Source organism: Microtus oregoni, unplaced genomic scaffold, assembly GCF_018167655.1.
Source record: "Microtus oregoni isolate MIOR12 unplaced genomic scaffold, Mior012 000042F_ref0000377, whole genome shotgun sequence".
Classification (NCBI taxonomy): Eukaryota; Metazoa; Chordata; class Mammalia; order Rodentia; family Cricetidae; genus Microtus; species Microtus oregoni.
Window position 1 is genome coordinate 11,753,749 of NW_024543209.1, and position 23,184 is coordinate 11,776,932.

The 23,184-nt window shown below is 44.2% G+C and overlaps 1 protein-coding gene across 3 annotated transcripts in view; it reads right to left on the bottom strand.

Annotated features, from left to right (window-relative positions):
• The window catches only part of Cdyl (chromodomain Y like), a 132,863-nt gene that overhangs the window by 27,984 nt on the left and 81,695 nt on the right, over nucleotides 1-23,184 (bottom strand). Inside the window, exon 1 of one of the 3 annotated variants that reach the window (XM_041632912.1) lies at nucleotides 15,106-15,325. The exons of the other annotated variants lie outside the window; for them this stretch is intronic. The gene's annotated coding sequence lies outside the window, so the exon portion shown is untranslated. Of the gene's footprint in view, nucleotides 1-15,105; nucleotides 15,326-23,184 lie in introns of those variants that run through there. 3 annotated transcript variants of the gene reach the window in all.

Below are 23,184 nucleotides of genomic sequence, written 5' to 3' on the forward strand. Positions count from 1 at the left end.
CCTATTTCAAAGTCAAAGGAAACTATTCAAGTCAGAATGGTCTTTAATGACAAATGCAAATCCCACAGAGGAAGTTCAGTTTTGCTCTCAGAAAATGGAAACAAGAAGATGGACAATTATTAGTTAACACAGACCCGCCGGTCCCAGTGGCCAGGCTGATTTCTAAGTAAATCCAGTAGGATAGGTGCAACTGCAAGTGTATTTTATTTCACTCTGACAGTTAAAAAAAAAAAACAAAAACAAAAAAAAAAACAGTTCCATATTGGAAGTGTGGAAGGTCATCTTAGAGTACTGTAAAATGAGCAGAACATCGGAAAACCCACCATTCCCTTTAGTGTGGAGAACAGAGAGAAATGAAGGAAAATACAGGAATGGGGGCTGAGAGGGAGAGACGTAACACAGCGATGTAGTGGCCTGAATAGGAATGGCCCCCACAGGCTCATGTACTTCTCATGGCCTGGTCATTAGCAAGTGGTGCTACTTGACAGGAATTAGGACGCGGTTCCTGTTTTAAGGAGTATGTTACTGGGGGGTTGGGTTTACAAATGCTCAAGCTAGGCGGCTGTGTCTCTCGCCTGTTGCCTGCCAATCCAGACCCAGAACTCTCAGCTACCTCTCCAGCTCCAAGTCTGCCCCTGCCCACACTTCCTACCGTGCTACCTGCCAGGCCGATAACAGACTAAACTTCTGAACTTGTAAGCCAGCCCCAGTTAAATGTTTTCCTTTATAAGAGCTGCTATGGTCATGGTGTCTCTTCACAGAAACAGAACACTAAGACGTGTGTCAGGTGCTTGGGTGGTGGGTGCCAACAGGAGGAATGGTACGGCGTAGTTACGCAGCAGTGGGGTCTTTTGGAGCATATCCTGTACTTGCCCATCAGATCCACTGACACTTTACGCTCATTTTGACTTTTAGAATTAACCAGCTTTTGCAACTACAATTTTAGTAAGATAACCAACGAACAGCAATCCAGTTTCCCTAGTTCATTAATTTCAAACCCTGCCTATTACAGGGAGGCACCATCGCAGTTACACCCAAGCGTCTTCAAAGACAGTTCATTTTCAATATACATTTACTGCATTCGGTATATTCTAGGCTAACATGTTCAGAACTCTTTATTCACCTCTAGTGCAAAGACAGCCTCACAGAGCGAAAACTTCTTTGGAAAGCATGTGATTACCCAGTCGCGCTGGCCATGCTGTTTGCTGACATTCATACTGAAGCTTATCAGCCTCCTCCCTACAATGGCAACGGTAGCAGGCTGAGTGAAATCTGTCATCTTTTCTGAGTGAGGCTATTTTGGCAACTTCTTTGGTAGTCCAACAGAGCACACCACAGGACACCTTTAACCTTTCCCTCCAACTCATCGCCTCTCTAAATCAGAAATATTTAAACTGGAATGGTGTCTGCATTAATCTCAAATGCTGTCCTTCCTGGCTCTGTAGTACCATGTTGTAGATTCTGAAGGGCGAAAGACGCCATTAAAGTCGCAGAGGTATGTACAACAACTCCATTAAAAAAAAAATCTCTTAAGATAAAAAGAAACTGATGACTTAAGATAAACTGATACTTCTAAAATCCACGAGAAGCTTCTCCCCGAGGTCTCTGAAAGACAAAGTCAACATACTGGGCCATTCACTCAAGTCCAAAGGGAAAAGAAGCATAAACAGGTCTCCATCTTACATGATGGGTCAAACTCAAGACGCTTCCATAGCATTTCCCAAACCCACAGGGATGGTTCGCCCCTAAACACACAGTGCTCTGCGGACAATTCCCTGCTAGTTCCAGGGCTGGCCTGCTAGAAAGCAATACTAAGCTGTGATAGTGGCTGAGCCAGTCTGTCTGCTCGGAAAATGGAGAAATGAAACCTCTTCAGATTTGTGAGATACTCTAAGACCTGCATTTAGGATGAAACAGGCTATGAAGGCAGGAGAGCGTCCTCATTAGACCCAGTCAATCACCAGAGTCACAGAAGGGGCAGGAGGCCTGGAGGACAGAAATGCCAGCTCCGTCAGGTCACCTTCAAGATAGCCTACGGCCTTTTTTGGCAGCTTCTGGACCACAGGCCCAGGCCATCCGCTCCACAGGGAACTTTTAAAAGAATTGTTTCACTGTATTTGTGGCATTCAGTACATCTTTAATTTTAGTGTTCCTAGTCAGTATTTCTCCACCTCATGGCTATTTAAAAGGAAATTGAAACACAGATTTTATACAAAGAATATGCTCAAATAAAAAAAAATGGGTATGAAAACTGGGAACGATAACAAAGACCTATGATCCCAGCTTCCTGGGAAACAGGCAGGAGACTCGCAAGTCTGAAGCCTGCCTTAGCACTTAGATCCTACCTCACAACAAAACTTAAAAGGCCTGGAGATGTAGCTCAGTGGTAGAGCACTTGCCTAGCCCTGGGCTTGATTCCCAGAAATGGGGGAAAACATTGGTATGAAGTATTATCCCCCCAGAAGAGCAGAGTGTAGACAGTCTGTATCCAAAAAAGATGGTCACTCGAGACATATCTGCAGTTGTATTTGCTTATTAAGATTTATGGTTCATTTCTGCCCACTGAAAATGCAAAGCAAATAAACTAATCACTGCAATATTCAAAGGGACACACAAGTTTAGTAAGCCTGTGATACATTAGGCCAAGCTAACACCAGAACTTTTAAAAGTGTGCACATCCAAAAGCAGAGAGGCCAAATGCTTTGGAGGGTGGCTGGAGACCCTGCGTCAGATATTCAACACCACAAACCTCCTCATCTCAGATTTATCCTGCAGACGTCCATGAAGACATAACAGAAGGATGTGCCCTGCAGGGTCTGAGCAGAGGAGCATCTGCTGTAATTAAAGACTACACGCTTGTGCCTAAGGAAACAGAGCCAGCCGCTTGTGCTGAGGAGCCACGAGTGTGATGAGGTTCTTCCTACAGCTGGTGGTCATGTTCTCTCACTCATTCTCACCTGCAGGTCCATTCCTGACCTCACAGTGGTGGGGTCTACCTCCTGCCATGTCTGTCTGTCTATCATCCACTTATCATCCATCTCTGTGTCTGCACAGGCATGTAGACTATGGTATATGTGTGGAGCTCAGAGCACAACTGTATGGGACTGGTTCTCTCTACCTTCATATGCACCCTGGAGATCAAGCTCAGGTCATCAGATTTGCTGTGGTTTCTTGCATGCTGTGGTAACTTAGGGTATCTGCCAGGCTTTTTCCTGCAGTACTGAAACTCATGCCATTGGACAGAAGTGTATTATATGCAAAGGAGTCTGACGGACACTGGATGAGGTTGTACCAACCCACCTGGATCCAGAGCTGGCATCAAGGTGATGCCATTCAGGACTCTGCTAAGAGAAACCTCAGGTCCAGACCTGATCTGCAGATGCCGTACTTACTGCAAAGGGGGGCCAGCAAGGAAAGAGAGGAACAGCTCAGAACGAGCAGCAGACCCGCCACGACACAAGCACTGGATAAACTACAAAACACAACAGGATCAGGATACTTGCACGAGCAGATGGAGAATCCCAGCAACAATAAATGTGAGGCCAAATACTAAAGGCAGAAATAAAAACCATCCAGGGCTGGGCACTTGGGAAGCAGAGGCAGGTGGATGTCTGTGAGATCGAGGCCAGCCTGGTCTACAAAGCTAGATCTAGAATAGCCAGGGCTGTTATATAGAGAAAACCTTTCTCGGAGTTGAGTGGGGGAGACGACAACAACAACCATATGGGGAGAAAATGTATCAGTGGTCTTATCCAGCTGAGAATACTCCAAACTGCATAACCCGCCATTGTGTCCATTGGTGCAACAGTGGCATAACTATTATGGGACATGTAGGAGCTCTTGGGTATTCTACAAGAGTCCACACCTCATACTGCCAACGTGGGTAAAAGCCCATGGCTGAGAACAGGAGTCTGACGCTAGCAGGTAATTCATTAACGTTGTTTAGCTAATCTGACAGTGCACCAACTGCTTCTAAAAACTTGTCTTTGTGTTCACAACGCTGCTCTCAGTCTCAATCAGAGAAACTTTGCAGTGAAATGCAGTAAATGTAGGGACTTGTGGCCACTCAAAATACTGAGCATTAGTGATGGTTGACCACTCAGCCCTCAATAGGACATTCATGCCCCTTCCCCGCCAAAGTTCAGAAAACAGGGAGGAAGGGTGGAGAGAATGCAGGAGTTGGAAGGCACAAGAGCTGCAAAATGCTGTCTTGTGGGTATCACATCACCAATGCAATCAACTGGACACCCAGTCAAACTGGTTAAACTCAGTAGGTCAGAAAACCAAATAACATGGATGTGGGAAGGGACCTGGGTATGTGCATCTGAGTAGGTTAACAAAGCCAAGAGAGGGGTAAGGGAGGGGAAGGGTGCCACTATCAGAAGGCATTGTGTATGCACACTGAAACAACAACAGCAACAAATCATGGTTTCCAGGATAAGGAGGCTTCCACAGGCTCATTAATAAACAATTCCACAAGCTGAGTAAAAACTAAAGCTTCCCTGCTCTCAAAACCTGTAAAAAAACCAAAACCAAACACAAAAAGAAAACCAGAATAGAGGATATAAGGAACTTGGGGAACTCTAAGAATTTAAAAAAAGACAATCCATTTCAAATTTATAAAAATTCAGGCTAGACTAAAACAGAAGACATACTTTACACAAAGGCTGCATACCAATTTTCTCCTCAGAAGATGGAGAGGCATCTTAAAATAATGAGAACTGTCATTTGAATAATCTGCAGCTAGCAAATATGGCTTTCAAACACGAAGACACAACTAAGACTCTTCAGAGGGGAAGGGCTGTGAGAATTCACTCATCTTAACTGAATATAGAAAGAATAGTCCTAACAAATCTGCTAAATGTTCAGAGATGCAATATACCTATGGAAAAATTATAATCGAAACCAAAGGACACAGAGTAATAATAAAAGTGCAGATAAAAACATGGAGGACGCAACAAAGTCTTGCTGCAGGGGAAATCCACAGCATTAAATGCTTACTTTAACAGGGCTAGCACATGGAGCCGCAGAACTCGGGAGATGGATGCAGTGATTTAAGGCCAGCCTGGGCTAGATGACATCCTACCTCAAAACGAAAACTAAAAACTGCGAAAACTCAGAAATATAAACAGTCATCGTAAGTTAGTGCGGTGGTTTGAATAAGAGCAGGACCTCACTTCTATATCCGAAAGCTTAGTCACCAAGAGTGGGCACTATCTGGGAAGGGTTTGGAGGTGTGGCTTTGCTGGAATAGGTGTGACCCTGCTGGAGAAGTGTGTCTTTGGAAATGGGTTTTGAGGTTTCAAAACTCTCTCTTCTGAGGCTGTGGGTCAGGATGCAGCCTCAGCTACTGCTCCATGGCCATGTGTGCAGTCATGCTCCCTACCATGAAGATAAATGTCTAAACCCTGAAATTGCAGGCAAGTCCCCAATTAAATGTTTTCCTTTGTAGGGGGAGTTGCCATGGTTGTGGTATCTCTTTACAGCAACAGAACACTGACTAAGACAATCAGAGACAGAGTTAAGACTAAATCACATATAGAAAACACATGTAGGAAACAATCACACTAAGGAACCTGTAAAATCCATTACAGAGAGTTATTTTAGAAAATCTGACAAGAAGAAGGTAACTCCCTGAAAAAGACAGATAAAGAGGGGAATGTGGAAAACAGAGCAGGCAAAGGCCAACAAATCAGAAATGGAAAACAGTCCCTAGGAACCCCATCACCACTGGCGCGAACAGGTGACATCACTGAAAGCAGCAATGACCTTTGAAAATCCTCACATAGTCGACGAGAACACTACTAAAACCAAAAGGGAATGAAGAGACATGATGAGATCCAGAAAGGGCTGGAAAAAAACCACCAAACTCACCAACACATGCATCACGGAAACCCCAGAATAGGGAGAAAGACAGAAGTAACATCTAAAGAGAAAATGGCCCCAAATTCTAAAATCAGATGGGAAAATATTAATCTATGTATCTAAGAAACATAAAACTCCCAGCAAAATACACCCAAGGGGAGTCTCTGGAGACACGTCGATTTGTTAAAAGCCCAAGACAGAACCTTCAAAGCAGCGAGAAAGAGGTAACAGTGACTCCTGGGTTCGAGGCTCCTCCACAGATTAGCAGCTCACTTCCCAACAGAAATCAGGACAGACTGCATGATGGGTGTAGTGCCGGAGGAGGACGGTGACCAAAAATCTCAACAACATAGGGGAAGATACAAATAAGATATTCACCATGAACTAAAATGCTCTGAAACCGAAAAGCAAAGAGACAGTTTGGGGGTTGAAATGAGGACACTAGATAGCACCTCAAGTCTGCACAAAGAAATGAGGAACACTGATAAAGCAGACCCACTCAGGAAACTGTAAAATACAGGAAAAATGTATTCTGGCTTGTACTTCTTTTCAGATCTGATTTAAAAGTCATCTCATACAAAGCAATAATTATAGATCTGGACCAGGCATATAATTTGTATGGCAGCAGCTGTAAAAGGAGGGAGGACAGAATAGAGTTATATAGGAACAAGGCTATTTTTAAAAGTATTATTGAATGTAAATTGGTATTAATTCAAACTATATTTTCATCAATTAGCATTTAACTAAAACCTCCAGGGAAATTAATGAAAACTGCTGAAACTATACAGTACATGAAGTACATAAAAAAATGAAGAGAATAAAAGTGGTAATACCTGAACATATTTAACACAAGAAAGAGAAGAATCGGGGGAGGGGCACTAAAATACAGAATCAGCTTTCCATAAATGCAGGTAATCTATATTCAATACATGGAGGCTGTATGGAATAGCCTATTCTTTCTAGGCCACAAGTCTCAACAGTGTGTTACCGTGAGTACAAGTGCTTCGGAATGCATCTTTGGGCTTGGAGTATGGCTCAGTAACTGAACTCTTGACTGGCACGTGTGAAGCTCTGGGTTGCTCCTTAACATTACAAATAAACATGCCCCAAACCACAAAGCCACTGAAAAGGCACATATACACACAAAAAATAGTATTAAAAATTAAACTAGTCTACTTCTTTAGGTCATTTAAACACGAATGGAGCTGGCAAGACCAGAAGTTGGTCCAAGTGAGTTGGTGAGTGACACAAAGGCTTGAATATCCAAGTCCTTGCACTCTAACAGACTTTACATACTGGACAGCCAGGCTACACTACATTTATAAAATATTTTTTAATCTATAAATTAATCTTTAGCTTATTATCAACATCTCTTAAATGTTTCTAGGTGTAGATTAAAATAAAAACTATTTTTAATAACCCTGTCTAGTTTGCCAAATAGTTAACTGTCAACTTGAGTCTCAATTAAGGGATGGCCTAGGGGTATCTGATGGGGGGATTATCTCAATTGTTAATTGATGGGGAGACCAGTCCACTGTGGGCGGCACCATTCCCCATGCAAGGGGCTCTGGGCTGGAGAAGAAAGCTAAGTGTGCATGGGTCTGCAACTAAGTAGTGGTCCAGGCTGTACTTTGTGGCTGTGGAGGTAGAAATGTTGTGCAGAACAGCAAGCGGGCCTGCTTGAGTTCCTGGCCTGACTTCCTTCAGTGATGGACTGTAACTTGTTGGTCATGGTGTTTCTCACAGCAACAAAATGAAACTTATAAAAGACCTCCATCTTAAAACGTAAATTGATAATAAGCAATGGGAATTCTTTTGTCTATTATAATTGATGTGGGTTCATCAGTGACTGAACACTGTCTTGTGTCAAAGCATAATGAACCTACATTGAGTGCAATGCAATAGTAGACACTCCATTTAAATGTCAAGAAACGGATAAAAGAAATTTGCTGTGGGACAATGGTCTGTACCCTGTCACTTGTATTTTAAATAAACGCTGATTGGCCAGTAGCCAGGCAGGAAGTGTAAGGCGAGGCAACGAGAATTCTGGGAAGAGGGAAGTTTCAGTCTGCAGTCTTTACCCAGAGAGGAAGCCAGACACAAAGCAAGCAAGATGTGACTGAGGCGTCGAAAAAGGTACCAAGCCATGTGGCTAACACAGACAAGAATTATGGGCTAATATAAGTTATAAGGGTTAATAAGAAGTCTGAGATACTGGGCCAATCAGCTTATAATTAATGTGGACCTCTGTGTAATTTCTTTGAGACTTAACGACTGTGGGAACAGAGCAGGACAGAAACCTCAGACAACAGGCATTGAAAGGCATGATACCAGTATAAGCTGTAAACAGAACAATGAAAAAAGACCAGGTAATAACCAGACCGGAGTTGGAATTTCTAAACCAGTGTTAGACAGAATAAAACAAAAGGCTGGGAAGGAGGCTCAACAGGGAAAATGCTTGCTGTACCAGGACACAGTAGTGCAGATCTCTGTATCCCCTTAAAACCCAGGAGTGTATGGCAGTCTGCTTGTAATTCCAAGGCAGGGATGGTATCTTGGGAGAAAGCTGGTAGCAGAAAGCTGAAACAGTAAGCCCCATGTTCAGAGACTCCTTCTCAATATATAAGGCAAAGGGTGACCGAGGTCGACATGACATCAATCTCATGCCTCCATATACCCTGTGTTCGTGAAAATAGAAGTGAAAGAAAAATTGTTACTAGAGGGAGAAAAGAGGTACACAGGGTATAGCTCAGTTAGAATACTTGCCTAGTAATTGATATGCATGCTTTGGGTTTAATTCCCAGAACTTAAAAATAAATATAGGTGGGAAGGGAAGGAAAGAAGGACAGTTTGTAACCAAAGGTTAATATACAATGAAACAGCAACAAAAAGATCACATGTTTAAACTATAGAGTCCTAAAATGGAGCCTAGGCAAAGGAAAGGAGGAAACAGATCGCCCAATTCTAGTAACAAAGTAACATCATATGGAAAGAACAAGGTCAGAAGATAAGTCTAACGAGCAAATGTACCAGAGCACTGCAGAACAATCGAGGCCAAATATCAAGACACTCCCATCTCAGGACATGAGAAAGACTGTGGGGCAGAGAACGGATAAGGTCATAAAATAAAGTTTGACAAAACTTCTGAAGGACTGAAAACACACAAAGCTGAATTCTGAACAGTGAATGAAATCAGAAATCAGGTTAACAAATGGAAATCTGGAAACCATTTTTTCAAACAATTGTTTTTTGGAGACAGGGTCTTGCTCTGCAGCCCTGGCTGGCCTGGAACTTACCTGCCTCCTCAGTGCTGGGACCATGTGTGTCACGACACCAGTCCAACTGAAAAGGTTTTTATGACTATCAGTCTAAGCATCCAAGAAGTAAGACTAAGTCAAACAAAGTTGGTTCTTTAGAAAGCTCAACAGTGTTGACAAACTCTTTTCTGGGCTTGGCCAAGAGAAGAAGAAAATTCCTAAGTATTCCAGTTGGGAGGAAGGGAGGGAGGAATGCCATTAGCCACCTCACAGAAATAAAAGAACCACTCTGAGAATACTGTTCTGCGTGCAGCAGCCTGACACAATGAGACAAACCACCAACACTGAGTATAGAACAAACAAATGTGAACAACCCATGACAAAAGATTATATTAGTAATAAAAAGAGTTCCCACCAAGAAGAGCCAGGATTACATGAATTCCCAAACATTAAACACAACACTAGCACTTAAACACTCTTAGAAGAAACAGAAAAGGAAGTACTTCTACATTCATCTCATGGGGCCAATATTGATTTGATACCAAAATCCGAGATGTTTCATAAACCACAGTCCATTACAAACATCACTCATTATGAACATAGACCCAAAATCCTCCACAAACCATAGCAAATTGAATGCAGCAGCAAGTAAAAATAATTATATACCTTCAACAACTTAATCTGTCTTAGGAATGCAAGACTGGTTTAACATACACTAATAAATGCAGCAATGTTTGTGACCAGCATTAAAACTATGCAATTACACTAATATTAATTAGTATAAAAGTAACTGTGGTTTTCACATGGCTGAAATTTGCCGTTTGTGATTGGATTACATTGCTAATACATATGCGTATGTTATACTTCATTTGACGCGCACTTGCTGCTTTCTGTTTTCTGCTAATGACTTATTACTTCTTTAGTTTACACAATGGAGATGTTAGACAAAAGCAAATTAGAGAAATTTTCTTATCTGTGTTCAAAATGGGTCCTAAAGCAACAGAGACGCCGTGCGACATGAACAATGGATTTGGCCCAGGGACTGCTGATGAGCCAGTGAAAGGTTATATTAAGGGGAGAGTCTTCAAGATGAGGAGCAATCATCAGGGCCAATCCTCTGACGACTACACTGGAAGCTGCCAAAGAACTCAGCGTGGAGGACAACAGTCACTCTGCACTTGCGAGCAAATTAAAAAGTGAGAAACTTGATAACTGAGTGTCTCATAAGAGGACTGAAGAAAAATCAAGAAAATAATTCTGAATTGTCTTCATTGGATGAGAAACAATGAACCATTTCTTGGTGACAATGTGACAAAAGGATTGTATCTGACAGCTAGTAATAGCCTACTTAGTAGATGGATTGAGGAATGCCAAAGCATTTCCCAAAGACAAACTTGTATAAGAAAACAAACCAACAACAAAAAGGTTTCTAGCACCAGTCTCGTTTACTTTATTTTCTGAATCCTGGAACAACCAGTAACACCTGAGAAATATGCTCAACAAAGTGATGGAATGTACCAAAGCCTGCACTACCTCAGCAGACACTGGTCAGGAGGGAACAAGGGATGCCCTCCACCTGGAGTTATGGATAGAGGAAAGCGACCACATGGATGCTGGGAAACAAATCTGAGTCGGTGCAAGAGCAACAAATGCTTTCACTTCGAAGTCATCTATCCCACTCTGGAGGATGTGTAAGACCAAAACCATACCACGGGCTCTAAAGACGGGGTCTTGGTACGTAGTTCACTTTTCCTTCCACAGCTTCCCAAGTGTGGAGACTCCAGGTACGCACCACTGTGCAAGGCTTCACACATTCTTAATAGTTTTTGTAGTGTTATGTAGGCCATAATATCATCTTCCTCGCTTTTACTGAATCTCCTGATGCCATCAGGAGGAACTTAGATGAATATAGAAGAACTTACAGCATCAAAGTTCATGAGAACAAACCCTGGAGTGTTCACATAATAGTAAGTTGCCAACGTATTTCTCAGGACATACCTGTTAGTGATGCTTGACTCCATTACTATTGTTCAGGGATGAACCACCTCCAGTTCAGCAGGTAACTCACTCACACATAAGCTGACACGATACTGTTATGTGTACTTTGTACACATCTCTGTGGCTGGGTATAGAGTCCTTGCTACAAACATACTTCAGTATCTTTAGGTTTTCAATCAACAGTGGAATCCTTTTTGAACTGTTCCACTTTTCATCACTATACACAGCCACCACCACCTGGGCCCAGGCTCCCTGCTGCTATACACTCGAATGCATCTGATACTTTAAAATGAGTATGATTGAAAACAAGGGAAAACAATGGTAATTTTAGGTTGAAAAAAAATGCATTGTGAAAACTATGTAATTTAGACTCTGATTTCATTAACATGAATGTTGAATATGGTTGTTTTCTACAAACTTAAAACAAATAACAACAATGATTCACGGGGGGGGGGAGGGCCCTGCATGGGCAATTTTCCTAGCTGAATGTATTCTTCTGTGGCTTCCCACCCACCCCGCTGTCTGCTGGGAACTGAACATTCCTGTACTTGAGAACAAGGAAGACCAAACCTCCACTCCCCAGCGTGTCCATAAACCTGTCCTTTTCCCACAATGCATCTATCCTCAGAGTTCCCACTCCAGATAGGTGCCCCATCCAACAATCTTCTCATGTACAGTACTGCTTCAAGTACTTTCTGTGCACACAGAGACGTAAGACAAACCAAACCAGCCCTTGCCATCTCTCCGCAGTAACAGCCCCTCACTGTTGAAACTGTAGATCCAGCGCCCGAGAAAACCCCACGTGTTCGGTGGCCAGGGATCTAATGGAGGCACGTCCACAAAGACATGTCAAAATAACTCAGATTAAGTTTTTTGTTTTTCAATCAACAATTCTGAGGAGTTTCTATCTTGACTGTGAGATATAAAAAGCCAGCAAAAGATATAACTTTTCATAGAAGGTATTTTCACTGAAAGCACTCAATCTGAACATTTGAGAACTCTGGTCAACCCAACATTCAAGTTACTTTAAGCCTATAAAAGCAGATCTAGCAACCAGCAAACATATTTTTACGTTCCAACAGCTCACTCAGTGTCTCTTCCCAAAGGATAATTCCTCATTTATGTTACACTACACCTCTAGAGAGAGTTGTTTACTTCTATAATGTAGTTCTCCTAAAACTAATGTGGGGCACAGAACTTAAATAGAATCAGGAAACTAACTTTGCACTTGTAAAACAAGTTTTAGACATGCATGTGCACGCGCGCACGCGCACATACACACACACACACATGTACACACTAGAATGCATGGGCACACACACCAGAACGGTCTGAAAATGAGGAAATAAAGATCAGGGTTGGCTGTGCCCACCCTACTTCCTATTCATACAGGATTGCAGCCCGGCTGTAAGCAAACATGTAATTTCAGACCTTTGCTGGGCATCTACTTAGTTGTAAGTATGATGTGGTTCTTTTCCTTGGGTCCCCACCTGCACAGTGGCTTCTACACTTCAAGGACTACTCCAGCAGCGTGACCTTGGAAAGCCCGAGGCTCTCCGTCTCCCAATCTTACTTGTCCCGTGATAACCTGATAGTGTCAGCTGTGCCAGTTCTGCCCTTTCCCCAAGGTTGTTCCTCCCATGTGTCTGCCTTTCTCCCTCTTTACCTGGAAGCAGGCAGACACATGGCTACCCCCGCTTATGTATCTAGGGGGTGTAGGAGTTACAGGCAGTGTCCTGCTCCAGGGAGTAGCTGCCAATAATAGCCTTATAATCAGAAGAGCTCCATGTAGGCCCTTCCCACTCCCTACAAACACAATGAAATGGCTTTGGAAATGTTCTCTAAACACTACCCAACGACCTAATCAAATTACCATTCCATAAAGGCCCCAACGCACAGCCTAAGTCTAAAGTGCTCACTGCACACAGCCCGTCCATCCATCCTTCACTCTCTTATTCATTACCTTCTGGCCAGGAACACAGAAATAAAACCATGACGTCTGCTCAGAGAATGTAAGTGGTAGAAAGAAAATTAGCATTATAGCTTATTGTTCCTATGCAGACAATCACGGCTGTCACTGTCCAAATGCTGACCCTACTCAGGGCTGAATTTTTAACATAAGATTCCTGGTGTCCTGTAACTTAGACGAATAAACAGAGATGCTGTCAAGCTGCACAGTTAAGACGGCAGAAGACAAGAGGCTGGTGGAGACCAGAGGAGGTTTCCAGACGTGACAGACAGGCCGAGACCAGGATCATATGGAGTTCACTAGATTAGAAAGGTAGGAAGAAAAAAAGGGAACACAAATTTAGTAAGAGAGAAGCCAGCCAATTTCAACTGGAGGAAGTATGTCACTGAAGCAAGACTGGCCAGCCCAGGGTTCCGCAGACCACATCGCAGATGTCCAGTGCTTCACAAAGTCGGGAGCCTAAAGCAAGACAGTGACTCGTGGTTCACATCGACAGCAGCGCCTTCCAGTGGCCAGATGAAACACCATTTGAAAAGGCAATACCAAAGATGCCAAAAACTTGGCCTAGGTGGTGATAATGCTGAGAGGGAGGCCATGTCAGCACAGGTCAGGAGATAGACTGAATGCTAAGAATGTGGGGAGAAGGGAAGGATGGCTCTCGGCCTGAGCTAAACAGATGGAAGTAGCACTCACTGAAACAGAAAGGCTGGATATACCTTCTACCTGACAGAACGGGTCAGTAATTAGCTTTTTCAATTATTTTGTTTACAATGCCAATGGTGAAATATATTAATTAGATGTTAGTAGACTTTTCTCCCAATTCACTCACTTCCCCAGCCCTACCACTGTCACTGAATAGTCACACACGTACTGAAGAGGACATGTCTCAAGAGCATGACCACCTGCTTGTGCAGACTTAATCTAACTCTGCGTGAAGGTGCATGGATTCTCAAGCCCTGTCTAAAAAATACACATGCAAAAATCTGGGAAAAACTACATGCAGGCTACAAGTTGGTCCAATGAAAATGTGCTATTAACACTGACTACAAGAGAAACCTTTGCAGTTATACAATGGCTTCCAGAAAAGGACAAGTGCCGAGAGCTGCCAGACAGGGGTCCTCATGATGCTACCCTCAACAAGAGCCTGCTTGCTCTGCAAAGCTAGAGCCTAAAACAAAATACTTATTGTGCACATTTTAAAATCACACACTTAGCTTAGTCTATTTGATGTTTCTCATTTAGGGTCCCTAATCATGCCAGGAGTCCAAAAAGTTACACTGTTTAAACTGTACCATAGTCAGCACTGCAAGGCCGCCCAGCTTCTGGCTGCTGAGGCTCTTTTCTCAGTATCAAACAGAGAGCTGCCAAGAACCTGCAGCTGTGACCCTTGTCCCGCGCCACTGGCAACTGCTGAGAGGGGGATCAACAGAGCGCCTCATAACGGAGGACAAAAGAAACTCAGAAACCAAGACAGAAAACAGACTCCCGCATCAGACACGGAACATAAAAAGCTGAAAGCCGCGCTCGCCAGATCCCACACACAACCAAGCACGGGGCAACTTAGAAATCCAGTTTTGAGATTAATTTTAAGCACTTAAAAACTGTGCCAGCGCCAAGTGCCGACAGTCAACTTGCCTTTCTTCTTTCTGACAGTTCCTTCATTTATGTTAAAATGCCAGTCCTTGCAAAAAAATCAGTGCTCATCTTGGTTTCCTTTTCAGTCACATCACAAGATGTCCACAGCAAAGCCAGAGAGAGGAGAAAAGTTTATCTGGCTCACAATTCCAGATAACAGTCTATCACAACAGAGAAGGCGATGCACCCGTACCACCCTGAATGCACACAGCCCTGTCGGCTTTTCTTTCATTTCTTCCGTGATCAAGGAAATGCTAAGCTGCAGCAGCATGGCTGTCTGCTCGCCCGTCTCCCTGGCTCTCTGCAGAAGACACTATGGTGACACGGGTGTCACTGGATGCTTGCACTAACCCAGCCCTCCAGCCCTCCCAATGCACTCACCTGGCTTCAAAGAGTAGTTCTAACATGGTTGTTTCGGACAGTGACACCGAAGCTGTCAAGACTGTGGAAAAGGGTCACCCCAGGCTGTCACGGCAGCCCAGAGACTACATAAGCAGGAAAACCCAAAGTGGAACTGCTCAAGAAGTGCATCCGGGAACCCCTTTGTGAGAAGGTGGGAATGCAAGAATCAGGTCACATGCCATGCATGGTCCTCCCCAATGGCCAGAGCTGCCTTCTGAAAAACTGTATTATGAAATTCGTTTAGACCACCTGGCGGAAGCATTACCAAAATTTGGCATGGAAAATCCCTTCCCCTAGATAAAACCAAAATGGAACTCAAAGACTATTTTAAATTCCTCCTCTTCGCTTGTTATAGGGCTGAGGCAATGCAAGCAACTCTGAGAATAGCTTCTTCTAACTATAAAGCCTTTGTTCCAATTAAACTTTAAGAAGTCAACTTTAAGACAGGGAAAAGGAAAATAACTGTTTTCTACTTCACCTTTAGGTGGACAAGACACAGGCTCACACCCTGAAACTACAGCCAGACACCCAGTGCTGCGCTCTGTGGAAGGCACGACTGTATTGTGGTCAACACCGCATTGCCACAAGACAAACACAGAGAGGCAGCCCGTGGGGGCACAGGTGCCTAGCAGCTTGATCTTCATTATCAAGAGGAGAATGTTCACATTATATTTTTATAGCATTGCTACAAAACCAAAATGGCATTTAACGTCTAGAGGTGATACCACATACGGAAGACTCTACCACACTTTGCTCAAGTACCATCCAAAGACGCAAACACTCTGGTTACAGTGCTACCGAGGGATACATCATTCAAGCTCCAGCAAGACAAAAAAATAATCTCTATCTAGTTCATTGTGAGTTTCAGGCAATAAGGTGCGTTACATCCAATAAAAGTCACAGCACCCATCCTTGGGATAGGCACATCCTTACCAGACAAAACACACTCCTCCCATTACTAATACAACACTTAATCAAAACCGTAGGAACCTGCCTCATAAACCACACCGCCTTACTATATAAGTCTAAGATTTTTACTAGGACTAAGTCATTTTCTTTCAAGGCTCCAATTGCTATAGCAACCCAGGAGTTTCCACTGGACTGGAGCTAACAATGGAATTGGACTATAAAAATGGACTCTAGGGGCTGCAGAGATGGCTCAGTGGTGAGGAGCATTACTGCCCTTCTAGAGATGTGAGATTGGTCCCCTGCACCCACATTAGGTGACTTAAAACCACCAGCTTCCAGGGAACCCAATACCTTCTTTTGGCTTCCTCAGGCAACCTCAGACAAACACATGAATTTACACACACACACACACACACACACACACACACACACACACACACACGACTCTACCAGCCCAATTTCTGTTACTATAACAAATGCTTGAGGGCAGAGAACTTTGTGATGAGAGTCACTTAGTTCGAAGTTCTGCAGGCTCAAGTGTCTGACGACCTGGTAAGACCCCATGGCAGGAGCATGAAGGAGAGTGGGATACACATATTCCCTCTCTTTATGGTCTTTATTTTTTTTTAAAGATTAATTTATTTGTTTTCTGCCAGCATATATGCCTGCAGACCAGAAGCAGGCACCAGATCTCATTACAGATGTCTGTGAGCCACCATATGGTTGCTGGGAACTGAACTCAGCACCTCTGGAAGAAGAGCCAGTGCTCTTAACCTCTGAGACATCCCTCCAGCCCTCCCCCCATGGTCTTGCCACAAGTAGTATGCTCATCTTTCGGGGTGGCCCCTATATCTAATCACCTTTCACTCCATCACTCTGAAAGCTAAGCTTCTAACAGACCAAGCCTCTGGGGCACAGACATGTTGTACCTAAACCACAACACAAAGACATAGGAAGGTATCTGATGCACAGGCAGCAGTTCTGGGGAGTTTCTAGGGGATCCTGATTCTAACTCAGATGGAAGAAACCAACTACCCAGTGCAGAGCTCAGCTGACACAGAACAGACGGTCTGCCTGGTGTAGATTCTAACTCACACCGAATAGGCTGCTTGGCTGGTAGAATACTCAAAAGCAAACTTTACAGAGGAGTCCCCCTTTATTATTAAAAAGTAACAGTTTCTCCTCACAGATTTCTTCTAAACATGCCAGTCAAGGCTCTAAAGATTAACTATAACCACTTCAGAAAAAGTGTGGCCTCTCTGGTGACAGAATGTTTCCTAAAACTGGAAGTAGTCTGCACTACAGTGCAGGTGTGTCTCAGAGGCCAGCTCCGTAAGAATGGCATCTATCTGAAAGTTCAAGCTTGTTCACGCCTGACCTGACAGGTGGGCTGCGCTGTCCCTCTAGTTCAGCATGGTCTGCTTGGGGGGGGGGGGGGATATGTCTAATATTCTTACTAGTTTGGGGGTAGTTAAGAGCTTCTTATTTGGCAGCAGTCTGTCATTTGCCAGGTTCAGTGAGTCCACAATATATAATCATTTCAATCCCATGCCACTGGGCCTCCTACCAACTTCATCAGTCAGGATCTTTTAGTTCAGAACATACTGGTTAAGGGGGAACAACCAGGCTGGCCATATTATAGAGGCCATAGGAGGGGCTCAAACCACCTTATATCCATCTCCAGGGTATCTAATATCTCCTTCTGGTCACACAAATACATGGAGCGCATGTTCTTGTGTACATATGCATCCACCTTTTAAAAATTACATATAATAACTTAGATAACACAGTGGAGGATGGATCAGATAATAAATAAACCTGACTATACAGCATTGCCTTCCCAGAGGGAGCAGGGGCGGAGACATGATGAATGAAGATGAGAAGTAACCCCATGTGTAAGCTTGGTAAACAAAAAAACTAAAGGTAACAAATACTTTGGAGGTTTCTTACCATTTCTATTCTGAATGCAACATGGAGCCTTATAGTGGTATATTATTTGTATTTTAATACATAAATCTTGCCTGAAGACCCGAGGCAAAGAAAGCTAAAGCCACTAGAGGTCAGGTAATGGTGTCACACACCTTTTTAATTCCAGGATTTGGGCAACAGACTCAGATGGGTCTCTGTGAGTTCAAGAACACCCTGGGCTACACAAGATCAATGCAGAAACAAATCCAGGTGGTGGTGGCCTACACTTTAATCCCAGTGCTAGGGAGTCATGCCCTTAATCCCAGCACTAGAAGGAATATAAAATGAGAGCAGAGAAAGGCTGTCAGTTTAGTTTACAGTCGCCCAGCCTTGGTGGAGGTTAAGACTTCTCTAGTGGCTTGGCTGCTTTGCTTTTCTAGTTTTTGGGCTGAACCCTAATTTCTGTCTCTGGGTTTTTATGATTTGTGCTACAGAACCTATTTATGGCCTGAAAAGGGGGAAGTCAGATCTGTGTCACTGGGGAGGATGGGCACTTACTTAGGGTTGTTACTTTATATAGCTAGTTTATCTCTATTATGTCACCACGCGCAAATCTGTGTAGGGTTCATTTATGACAATTACCTTAACAGTGGTCCAACATGCTGCTCTGCCTTAAGGAATGCTGCCCACAACTGCAGAATTTTCCTTTCAGTACTGCTGACGGAGTGGCTTCTGGTCACATGATAAGCACAGTGTGGATGTGTCAACTATACAGCCACTGAATGGGGACCTGCGCTCAAAAGATACTGCCTGTGTGCTGAACACCAGGAACTCCTGGAAGCAGGGGCATGGCTTCTGAACTATGAATTCAGTAGACCACAGAGTGGGCACATGGTGGCTGGTGTGTGCACTGGAGGGACTCAGGGCTTCTGGAAACTCTTCTGTCAGTGTCTGACACACAACGCGACTAATTTGAAATTTAAAAGCCACAAAAGATGGCTAACAGGAGCCTAAAGGTGAGTTAAACCCATGTCAACAGATATAGCCCAAGCACAAGGCCATGAACAGGAGCAAGAAGAAAGTGTGTGCTCTGCTAGGACCACAGCCTCCTGGGGAGCAAACAGAAGACTCTCCTCAAGGGTATCACTGCAGGAGATGGGCAGGATGCAAAGGCTCATGGTCAGATGGTTGGCTCTAGAAATTTCATTTGTTTAAATTCAACGAATCTTTTGCCTAGATTTTGCCCATGTAAAACAATACAGTATCCATGTTCAAAACAGGGCAAATAAAAACACACTGAAGGTGAGTCATAAAAGACACTCCATTCACGTTCATATAGGTGAGAACACTCCTCTCACCTTCATACATGTAAGGCTCCTGCTATGTGGCAGGGAGTAGAACAAGCAAGCCTGGTTTCTCCTGTTAGGAAGTCCCTGGCACACTGGGGCCGGATGGACGAGGAGTATATTAACTTCATTTAAAAGACATATGTACACGTGGGAGGGGAGCCTCGGCTGCAATCCCAGCACACTGCAGCAAAGGCAGAAGGGCAACGAGTTCAATCAAGGAAAGACAGACTGAGCTATTTAGTAGTAACTCTGTGCTTTCCCTACCCCAATGATAAGATACTCCCCAAAATTTAAGGCAAGTTGTGGGTGACCTGTGGCAAACAGAACCCCCACATGAATGGCCTGGCCCCCAAGGTTATCTATGGATAGCGACATCTTAGGGTTGAGGGCTTGGATGAGAGCGGGTTTCCAAGAGGAGTCTGGAAAAAATAAAATCGATGGGAAACGATCTTGGAAAGTCTGTTGTCATAGAACTGGCTACTGCAGCAAAAGGCATATGAATCCCAAGAAGATCAAGGTCAAGCCAAGGGCTGAGGTGTAAGAACTCCCGGTATGTAGCAGTGATATCAAGAACAGAGGGTTCCTGCAAACTGAGTCAGAGGAGGGGGCTTTTATGCTGGTCAGGACAAAAGTGGTTTTACTCATGCCAGTGTGTGCCTGGTTTATATTGATACCAAAGACATCAAGCACCTTACGCATGTGCTTGGCACCAAAGTCCTTACACATACATAAGACCTTACACACCACTCTTGAGGGTTTACTTCTGCTGTGCTGTATAGAAAGCAGACCGAAGTCAGTTAACTCTGGTTGGTTAGTTGGTTGGTTAGTTAGTTAACTAACCATTGGGCCAGTTAAACCTTAAGGTGGTTACTATCAGGATAAGCTGTATTGCTACAGAAAAGACCTGGAAGATGCATACATCCATCAACACTTAAGGCTATGGGAATGGGAAAACAACACAGTAAACAGTTAACAGTTTGAGATTCTCCTACATTGGTTAGTCCAGTTGTTTACACATAATAATGGTGCCCAGCAGATGTTTCTGTATGCCTGAATAAGCTGTTGGAGGAATTTTATCACTACTGCTTCTGTCGTTACTGCTGGTCTCCTGAGAAGGTGGGTGGGAAATGATTTACCAGGTGGCTGGAGAAACCACAAGGCAGTGAGAGGCAAGGTGAGGTTCGTGCTCCTAGGCACCTGCCCGTCAGTGCCAGTGAGTCACATTGCCTTCTGCAGCACACCTAGGTGGCAGCTTGGCTTGCTGGGTCATATGCAGACCCCACTAGAGTTGTTCACAAGCAGAACTTCACTTCCACAATGAGTTTCAGCCCTTGGGCTCTTGATGTTAGGAAAGGCTGTAATCCGTGGGCGCGCTCTGGCTTTCCTTCTCGTTATCCCTCGATGCTTTCTTTCACTTTTCTCTTGTGCTGGCTTCTGTCCTTTTCTCATCTTCTTCCCAACTGAAGACACACCTGTTGTGACTTGTGCCCTAATGCTAATCCTCACGAACATTCTCTCACACTTTGCTGTCCGCCCCCAAATTTCCTAATCTCCTACCTGCTCCTCTCCTGGCCCACTGGGGGCAGCGTACACCTCCCACAGTGCTCCAAGGGTGCCACTTCCTGACCAAAGCCTGAGTTGTGGTTCCTGTGCCCTCCTCGTGACTGTTGGCTTGAGCCGGTTTTGGTCTTCTATTTCAACATTACTCAGAGTTTCAGGTTCTCATATCACGGTCTTCTTTCTCATTCATCTCTGCCTGTCACCTACGACGTGGCCTTTAAGGGGAGTCGAGCTCTTCTCCCACTGGTACCTCTGTGCATGGCGCACTCGCAGCATGCTAGACTCCTGACAACAAGACCTGTCATCACTGCACCATTGGTGTTTGCCTGCCCTCTCACTGAGGAGAAGCCCCAGGTTGTAAGACACCAATGCTACAGCTGGAAGTCACACTGTTTGTGTCTGAATTCCCTTCCAAGGCTCTGACATCCACCCTAAAGGTGACACTGTCTGTTTGTTTGTTTTAAGAAATAAAACCCAGGTTTTAAGATGGATGTCCTTTAACTATTCCCTGCTCCTGTCCCCATTAACAAGCTTTTTGTTTGCTCAGCCTCCTTGCTTCAAGTGTCAACCTGGAACTCTTCTCTCCATCCCTGGAAATACACCAACCACTGCTGGGTCTTCTGTGTCATTCTTCCGTCTGGGTGTTGCCTTGTCTGCTCTGCAGAGGGTCAGCAGCAAGATGCCGACTCTTCAGCATAAGTCCCATCATTGCCTGCATCCCCAGCCACAGCTGACATGCTTTACCACACTGTTGTTATGCTGTGCAGTTTTCAGCTGCATTACCAAACACAGCGTTAGCTCTGTGTTACACGTTACCAAAGGCAGAGTCCAGTAGTGTTATATGAAGTCACATGGTTCTACATAGTGTCTTGGACTCTTCCTGTCACAAAAGAGAAGCTCTGTCCCCAGTGCATAGTAAGGTCCTGTTCGTCCCACACCACACACAGCCTTGGAGGCCCCCTCTGACTCTCTGCACCTGAGTTTAACCTTCAATTTCTCTAGAAAATACCCTTTAGAAACTGGCTTATTTCACTCAGCATAGTGTCCTCAAGGCTCATCCACATCACAGCGTGTGTCCATTTCCTTTCTTGTAAAGCCGAGTGCCTCACTGTTAGGAGCCCTGCCTTGCTTCTCTTTCGATCTTCCATAGTTCCTTGAGTTGTTTCTGCCTTTCAGCTGCTGCAGATGTCACTGCTGAATACAGGTGTCTAGAAACATTTCTAAGTCCATGCCTTTGCTTCTTTCGGATAAATAACTCTCTGCTAGTTTCCTTATCAGCCATACCATCCTCGGGGCTCCCATTTCTCTACATCCTTACCAACTCTTTATCTTTTACCTCTCTAGCTGTTTCTCCTGCCCTGGCTTGTGAGCTGTCCCGCCACCCATTGGTAAAGCCCTTAAGACACCGCATGTTCTGGCATTCATTCATACGCAGAAAGGGAATGTTGAGTGCTCTGGACCTTTGCTGCAGTAGCCAGTTCTATTACAACAGACTTTCCAAGATCGTTTCCCATCAATTTTATTTTTTCCAGACTCCTCTTGGAAACCCGCTCTCATCCAAGCCCTCAACCCTAAGATGTAGCTATCCTTAGATAACCTTGGGGGTTTACTTTCTAACCTCTGCCCTCCAGGGAACCCTGGCACATATTTAAATGCCCTTTATGGTTAAGACCAGCATACACAAGGTCATATATGGAAGGAAGCAAAGGCAGAGTATATCCTCCACAGATGGGACAAGAACAGCCAATATGGACTCAAATATAGTGAATGAATGGACAGAGCCTGGTCTACCAGGAACAGGGTCCAGAGCACAGCTATATTGGGAGGACCGAGCTGTGTGAGTCAGCTGGCTAAACACCGAAATATGACATAACTTGAAAGTATGTCAAATGATTAATTTTTAACCTCATGATGATCTCGCCCCTTGAAAATACCATATTTAAATGTACTTGTTGACTGTAACTATGTCAAGACTTTACTGCTACAGTTCAGGTCTGTCCTGCTTCTAGCTCCAGACTCCCTTGGAAACCGCCCTAGTCCCCTGCTAGGTCAGACAATTTAGGTGAAGTTAGTTGTCCCCTTGGAGCTCTGGAAGAAGAAAAGTTTTTCTTGGCTTGTCTACTGTGAGGTCAGGGCACCAACCACTGTGGCTCCTTCCTCTTGAGAGGGCAGGGCTTGTCTGAATGAGGCAAACACAGCCCAGAGGCCAGCAGAGGCCTAGTAGACTAATATAATATCTATTGGTAGTATAAATTAGGCTTATTAGAATCTTGCCTGTCACTCTCTTGACAGAACAGAGAGTGGAAGCCAGAGTAGGGTCTACGTTAGACCC